This window comes from Vespa mandarinia, unplaced genomic scaffold (assembly GCF_050613455.1).
Source record: "Vespa mandarinia isolate Hongniang unplaced genomic scaffold, ASM5061345v1 scaffold_61, whole genome shotgun sequence".
Taxonomy (NCBI): Eukaryota; Metazoa; Arthropoda; class Insecta; order Hymenoptera; family Vespidae; genus Vespa; species Vespa mandarinia.
Window position 1 is genome coordinate 234827 of NW_028197195.1, and position 8928 is coordinate 243754.

At 28.6% G+C, this 8928-nt stretch overlaps 1 long non-coding RNA gene across 6 annotated transcripts in view; it reads left to right on the forward strand.

Moving 5' to 3' along the window:
- LOC118450517 (uncharacterized) overlaps positions 1 to 8928 on the forward strand; it is a 35906-nt gene that overhangs the window by 5627 nt on the left and 21351 nt on the right. For 4 of the 6 annotated variants that reach the window (XR_014983739.1, XR_014983741.1, XR_014983742.1 and 1 more), the window contains 2 exons: positions 120 to 425; positions 5412 to 5917. This is a non-coding gene — a long non-coding RNA (uncharacterized LOC118450517). The remainder of the gene's footprint in view (positions 1 to 119; positions 426 to 5411; positions 5918 to 8928) is intronic. The other 2 variants (XR_014983738.1, XR_004840735.2) reach the window with 2 other exon arrangements.

Below are 8928 nucleotides of genomic sequence, written 5' to 3' on the forward strand. Positions count from 1 at the left end.
ATTATAAAAATCTTTCATTAAAAAATCTTTCATTACAAAATCTTTCATTAAAAAATCTTTCATTATTAAGAAGAACAAAGTTATTATAATAATAATTTTATTTTTCTTTCTTTTTTTAGATAATCAATGCAATCATGCGGGTGATAGTGAATCGAGTGTTATACCGTTTGAATAATATAATAATCATGAATTAGAAGGATCCTTCGTTTGTTAATTTAATTTCGTTCATGTTTCGCGATTTAAGATTTAGTATCACATTCAGTTAAATTGACTGCGAGCAAAGCAGTCAGTCATAGAGTTATGATTTGTTCCTATAAAGTTTAAAATTATTTTTCTTCTTATATTACACTATTCGCGTAGTAGAGTCAGTGCATTGAAGAAAATGATCACGAAATAAAAAAATTTTCTTCTATAAGAGCATATTGGTAAGTAAATTTTTTAATTTCATACCCAATAATTTCACAATTTTTTTATTAATATAGATTTAATAAAAATTTGTTTGTCCTTTTACTGATCACCATTATGATCGTATCTTATCAGTCTACAACGAAGTTGAGCTACTTCATTTTCAACTTACTTATATATCGAACTACATTGTTTTCAACTTTCTAAGGATCCTTTAATTTTTACTTCTATCGCAGACGTGTGTTTTAGAACCATCGCAGAACTTCTTAAGTAGTGGGTGAACAAATTTAAAATACCTTCAGTACTCATTCATGTCGAGGATGAAAGGTCCGAATCGGCATAGGTTACTGGTTGTAATTTTTTAAATAAGTTATTGACGAGCATGATCATAACCAATTCTTCTTTTGGATTTATTCGCAAGTGGCATATTTTTAATAATTTATATCAATTGTGCATTCTTATTTTTATTAGTTTAGGATAGGATCTTCTTGTTTCATCGGTTTAATTAATTATTTGTGCTACTACTATACTAATATATTATTATTTATATCATTTTGTATAGTAGACAACATATTGCATGAAAATACTCGTATATTACTAGTGTGCATATATACTATTGTAGTATATACTGGTACTTTTTGCTTTAGTCATTTACGTAATAATCATTAGCCTTGACAATCGATTATAGCAATTGGTACGTACTCCTTATTAATTAAGAATTATACGTGCTTGAGTTAGGGTATCGCAAGTGCCTCGGGACATACTTCTTATTTGTTTTTGCACTCTGGTTGTATGAGAAACAGTCGTGGAGTTTGTGTATAGGAATGATCTTGCTATTTTTTAAGTACAGATTATAGATAGGCAAGTAGTACACATTTTTCTGTGTGGTCGAATATTTAATTTCAAGCAGGTAGGACCGGATGAAAGTTGTAATTTCCACTTGAGAGCAAAGTTCCTTCTCGTATTACGCGAAGTTTTAGCAAATTTTATAATCATTCCAGTATATCTGTGTTTATCTTTTTCCCCTTACTTTGACGATGCTTCATACATATATATATATATATATATATATAATATCTCAGATTGATTATGGGAGGTGATAAACGAAAATATGTTTCTCTGTGAACAAAGAAACGACAATTAACATTTATTATTCACACTGTTAAATTTTATTTCTTTTATCTGATGAATCTTCTTCTAGCTCTCGTGTTGCTTTTCTCCTCTATGTTATATTTCATACTATCCGTTTCTCTTCCAAATCTTAACGATTCGATTTGTAGGTCACAAAAGAAATTGTAAATAATAAAGGACAATGGAAGGGCGGGTCACGAGACGCGCGGCAAATCTACCTGAAGAAAGTATACTTTCTTTACATATATATATATATATATATATATATATATATATATATATATGTATATATATATATGAATATATGTATATATATATATGTATATATATATATATGTATATGTAATATTACTCATGTAAGAGAAGTCATTGGTGGCCACTGGCAATTTTTTTCACAATCATAAGCATTTCTGCAATAAATGCATATCTTCTATATTTGTGTTTCAAAAATTAAAAAAATATAAAACGATTTGACTTTATGAAGAACTTAAATTTTGCAAGAATAAAATCTTATCTGCATAACAAAATTTAACAAAATTTAACAAAATTTAACAAAATTTAACAAAATTTAACAAAATTTATATGGTGAAATTAGAAACCTTAGAAAACATGTTGAAAGATACAACACATAAAACTGCTATTCTACTACATCACTTGGGACATGTTACCTTAATTATGTATTATGATACGTCGTCGTATTTCTAACCTAACCTAAACCTAACACAATTACTACAACTACTGCTATTATACTTTCCTGTATTACTAAACCATTACTTTTAGATTTTTTCTCTTTTTTCTATCTTTGATACGGCAACGGATATACAATGATAATAAACTTATGTTAAGGTTAAATATTAGTTTTTAACATTTAAGAAAATAGAAAAAAAATAATGCCAAATGCAACTGGAGCTATAAAAGCAAATGGAAATGAATTAACAGTGTTGGAATTTATATCATTAAGTACTGAATATTTTATATCATTCTACACTATCTGCTTCGTCACGGAGTAATTCTAGATCACCTCAAATATTAAATTTTTTTATTTCATATATTTATATTAAAAGAATAATATTTATTCTATCTTATTTTATTTATTCATCTATTTGTACTTTAGGTTTAGAGTTTATTACAAGGAGATAATTGTTGCTATATGTACATATATAATATATACACATGTATATATATATATATATATATATATATATATATATATATGTAAAGAAAGTATATTTTCTTCAGGTAGATTTGCCGCGTATCTCATAGCCCGCCCTTCCATTGTCCTTTATTATTTACAATTTCTTTTGTGACCTATGTGACCTACAAATCAAGTCGTTAAGATTTGGAAGAGAGACGGGCGGTATGAAATATAACATAGAAGAGAAAAGTAACACGAGACTTATAAGAAGATCTATAATATAATAGAAATAAAATTTTACAGTGTGAATAATAAACGTTAATTGTTGTTTCTTTGTTCACAGAGAAACATATTTTCGTTTATCACCTCCCATAATCAATTTGAGATAATATATATATATATATATATATATATATATATATATATAAAACTTTGTTTAATTGTTTAATATATTTATATTCGCCTAATTTAAAAATTTGTTATATTTACCTGTTGTCAAGAATCTAAAAATAATTCGTGCCTAGAGTGACAAACAAGGCTCTAATGACGTGACTAAACGAACACGTAGCGACCCTCGTAGTTTCTTTTTTGTTGCAAATCAATTTAAGTTGTATTGATCAAAGCACTCTCTATAGTATTCATATGTCTCATATGCATCCTAATATTATTATCACGATTTTGTTAGTTGATGATTTTGGCAACAAAATCACGTATCACATTAAGTTATGTACTTTTTTCGCATTACTTACAAGTTTTTAAGTGTTATTTCATCACATACAATCATTTTCTTCGTCATAACCTGATAGATTATGAGCCCAAATGTGCAGTCGAATTAAAATAAAGATAGGAAACGCATAAAAACGCATAAGAATATATTTTACATCGTGGAATAAAAAGAGTAAAAAGAACATGGCTATTATGCCTTAACGCATCAAGTTAAAAAGCTTTGAGCGATACAAATTATAAATCTGGAAGCTGCAGATAAAAAGCGTCCTCATTTGCAACAAATTGTGGTTGTATATAAATGGAATAAATTTTCTGACACAAGATAATCAGAATACTTGGAAATCAAAAGATGAAAAAGTCTTAGTGTTAATTTTATTAAATATGCCTAGGAATCAACTATTTTATATAAAATTGTTTTCCATCATATTCGCTAAAAGATAAGTTAAAACGACCACATATTACATCCAATTAAAAAATAGCACCTGATTTTTAAGAAAAAGATTCAAAAGTTTTTTAAAATAAAGAAAGTGTTTATTTTATTGAAAATGCTTTTTTTAATGGAAAAGAAATATTCTTATATACATTATAGGTTCACAGAAGTTATAGGTTTGATTAAATAAATAAAAATATTCTGTAAGATAATTAGTTCTTTATTTTACAACGTGTGAAATAAAAAGAGTGATGTTAAATCACGTAGCAATAATGTTAAGATTGTTTGTGTCTTTGAAAGCATAGTTGATGTATACGAATTAAATATAGTTACTATCGAGAATGAAATAGAATAAAACAAGAGAGAAATATACAGAAATAGGAGAGAGAGTGAGATAAAGAAATAGATATACAGAAGTAGGAATAGAGAGAGAGAGATAGAAAGTGAAACAGAGCATAAGTTGCGAGCTATTGTTTATCTTAAGCGTAAGAGAGCGGATGAAGCTTTCGCTCCTTTACCTTTCTCATTCTTTGTTTCTCATTTCTTACTAATATCTTCCTGATTCATCCTTTGTTTTTCGAATTCTTATTATCATTCCTCCAGTTCCGATGCCTGCTTTTGATCACGTCATATAGAATTAGAATGAAACAATACTTTTATATAAATAAGTTACTTTCAATATTTTTAATATAATTTATAACTATTTAAAATCTCTCTCTCTCTCTCTCTCTCTTTCATTGTTGTTCTATCTTCTTACTTTTAAAACTTGCTGATAAAACAGCTGAAACGGGAATAACAAGGAAGATTAAAATTGAAAAACTATATTAAATAAAATTAAATTAACTAAAGAAGTTTCACTTTCATTATGTGATAGATGCACAACCAGTTTTCTTTTTTTCTGTTGTTTAGTTTTTTTTATATATAATATGAAAACGTAAATGTAAGTAATACTTACAATTAGTATATAGTATAATTGTACTAGTAGAAATAATATTATATAACTTTCATACAATATGTAATTTTGTTTGTAAACACGAAAAAAGAATTGGATTTTAGAGGATTTAATTTCTTTCAAAAGAGTAAGACAATAAACTTCGAGACAAATATATATAATGAAGGATTTATATAATAGCCTTTATTGTTCGATTATTTTGTTAATTTATTTAAAATTATTACTTTGCTGCAAATTTGTCGCATCACTTTCTTCTACTTAGTAATCGGCCGAACATTTCGTATCATTTCCGATTTCTATCGATTCGTAATATTTCATTTCAATTATAAATTCTATATTAATAAACGTTTTTAAATAAAAATGAATAGATACAGATAAATACTACTTCTTCAAAATATTTATAAGAAAGATTGAAAATTATTACGCAGATAAATTTATTTATTATTCGATTTATTTTTCGTTCTTATATATTCATTTGTTGTAACAAATGTACGCGATGAGGATGATTGCTTTAGGAACGTATTCACAACTTTTAGATAAATTGACGTATAATCACTTTCATAACTGAAAACGTATACGGATAAAAAGCTATATAATTTTGATATTTTTTAAAACTATTACAAAATTTACAGGATGTACTATTCCTTTCGCGGACTAAATAAAGAAGTCAAATAGATATGATGGAAAGGCAAATGATTTGCAAACTATTAATGCGGCCTTGGTCTATTGTACGAAATGTTCACAAGATGGTGCTATATATGTGGGACTTGCTACGCCTCTTCCGGCAAGATACATAACTAACATGTCTCGGTGCCACCAAACGTACACGCGGGAAACAATAAACAAAGGTGACGAAAAAGACTCCGGAAACACAAAGAAAATCATTGTTCTTTCTTCGATTCTTCTAGAGAGCACAATCATAACTGCTAGAGGTCATAGTTTAATTATACCTACTACACACCGAACAAAGCTAAATAAACATCATAATTGTTACTTGATCTGCAAAGTTTCTCTTTATATAATGGATTGTCAACGATAAACCCACAGACTTCATCTACTGCTGCTATTATCAAGACCACTTAATATTTGCACGTGCTGGCGCAGATTGCGAGGAAGTTCGTCGTTCTATTGATTACAAGTAATCAACTTTATTTCTTTTAAATTACAGATTCTTTCAATATACTAATCGATAGCTAAACATGTGATTTCTATGGTGTAGCATTTGCAAGTAGAAAAAGGTGTGCATTTGAGATATATTCGTGAAAATAAAATTGTAATCTAGATATGTCCATCGTGGAGCTTATTGCGTTGTACTTGTTTTAAGATTTTCAGATCTTATTTTCGTAATGTGTCGTAATGTGTATTCTTTGTTAGGTTAATAGTGATTTGTGTAATTATTGTTAGGTCATTTAATCATAATTGATTGTATTATGTATTATATATTATATTCGACTTTCCTCTAAATCGTATATATACGGGTATACATATATCAGGATTGTTATTGCCAAGCGCGTGGTACAGACATTCAGGCATTAAGTCACCTTAATGCCTTAGTTACGATTGAAAAAAGACTTGAAAGACAAAAAGAGGACATTCTGTAAGATTTTGTGTTGTCGAACGGACCGTTAGTAGCACTATTATACATATATATATATATATATATATATATATGTGTATATATATGTATATATATACTCTTTAAATTATTTTGTGAGATCAATTGTTTCAATCATTCCCTCTAAACCCTGATATATATATATAATTCGTGTGTATGTGTATATGTAAAAAAAGTATACTTTCTTCAAGCAGATTTGCCACGCTTCTCATGGCCCGCCCTTCCATTGTCCTTTGTTATTTACAAATTCTTTTGTGACCTACAAATCGAGCCGTTAAGATTTGGAAGAGAAACGGGCAGTTAGAAATAGAACGTAGAAGAGAGAAGTAGCACGGGAGTGTGGTATAAAATTTAAACAGTGTGAATAATAAACGTAAATTGTCGTTTCTTTGTGCACAGAGAAACATATTTTCGTTTATCACCTCTCATAATCAATAAAAGATATATATATATATATATATATATATATATATATATATATATTTGATTTATATTAGTAAAACACTTTCATTTTATAATACATGATATTCTACGAATCGACGAAGCTCTATACACGGTACAGTAGAAACGTAGGTTTATTTTTCACTGCTCTTCGTTTGTAGCCGAAGTTAAGTTAAATGTGTGGTTTTAAAATTTTCAAGTAAATTGTAATAAAAGAACATACATTAAGGACGAACTTTCTATTGTTCTATTTTACTTGGTATTTTTTAGGAAAGTTGTTTTGTTTTCACATGATAATCAGGGAAGGTGACTTCCCTCTCACTATTCAGTAATATGATCAAGGTACAATACAAATACAATACAAATAGAGGTACATAAGTAATATTATTTTCTTGATGATTATTCATCGAAAATTTTATTTTATTTTATTTTAGGATAATTATCATTATTAAATAAACCGCAATTATTAATTCCTTTTTATTTCGTGCTGTTTTTGTTTCTTCTTCTTCTTTCGATGAGGCTTGCTAGGGACCACGTTCCAATTTCAATTCTTCACACTTAGCTGTTTTCTTTTCCGTTCCCTCCAATATTCCTTTATCTTTTCACTATGCTGTTTCTTCCTATCCTCATACCACTTCGCACCAGGTTTCTTCTTTAATCTTCCTTGGAATCCTTCCATACTTAATACCCTCTTTCTAAAAATCTCTCTGCATATAGTTTCTTCCTCACTTATATTATTTCTTTCTAGATCTTTCTTTACCTCTTGAATCCAGCTAGTTGTTGCCTTTTTCTCCCATAGGTACATGAGTATCCTTTTTGTTAATCTGGAATCATCCATTCTGTAAATATGGCCAAAAAATTGCAAAATTGCATTGAAATCTGCAAATAATATCACTACATTTGATTTTGGAATTTTAGACATTTCATCGTCCAGGAGGTCCCAGAATTCCTCTACTTTATTTGGGTTCTTCTTGTTGTCTTCATTTATTGGTGCATGACAATTAATAAAAGTATATAATTTATTTTTGCATTTTATTGTCAAAAGAGACATCCTTTCTGAGCGAGATTTGAATTCAGTTACACTGTCTAATAATCTTTTATGGATATAAAAGGCTGTTCCCAAGAGTGGCATTCCTTTCATAATTTTAATCGCAGGCTTAAGATTCTATAATCTTTTGTTTCTGTCACATTTTTATCCAAAAATCTTGTCTCTTGTACTGCTAAAATTTGAATATCGTTTCTATCTAGAAGTAGTTCTAATTCCTTTTGTTTATCTTCGCAAAGGTTTAAAATTCCTTTGTAACCTTCAGTAAAGAATTTATATTTAAAGTGTCCGCAAAAAACTTCTGTTTAAATTGAAGTCTGGAAGGATTCCAAGAATGCTCCGACTCATCCTTATTGCAGATGTTGGGACTCCCCAGAACCTAAGGTTCCGATGCATTGCCACCATCCGAACCACCATAGAACTTCTTAAGTAGTAATGGCCATCCAAAGGTGGAATTCTCTTCTGAGCTGCCACCTGTGGTAGTGCTTTATTTCAACGAATTTTCCATTCTGCAATTGAAATTGTGTATTACACTAGTAGGAATAAAATTCCAAAGTAAGATCAGATTGTTAGTCTGAAATGATTTGTTTTCGTCGTTGACTCCACTAGGTTCTTCCGCTCCCACAGCCATTGAGAAATAAGATTTTTGAAGTATTCGTATTTTATATTAAAATATATACTATTGTTTAAATATTACTTTACTCTATCCGACGTACACTAGAGATAGTTTAAATAATTAAAAGTTTATCGAAAATATTAATTTATAAGTACTTCTGTTCGGAAAGAAAGAGTTTCGATGTGTTCGCGTCGGAAGGTGAAAGCAAACTTCGCTGTTTTTGTTTATTTCAATTAGTTTTTATTAATAAAAATTCAAGTAACCTCTTTTATTTACTTAGTATACATATACTTTTAAGTTTTCTTTATTATAATAATGATACTAGTAATATTGCTTTCGTTTTATATCAGATCTTATTGTGCAGTTGTTCGTGCAGCCATGGATGAGTCGATTCTTATTTCAATAAAGTAAAAGCAGAATTGTGAAGTTGAT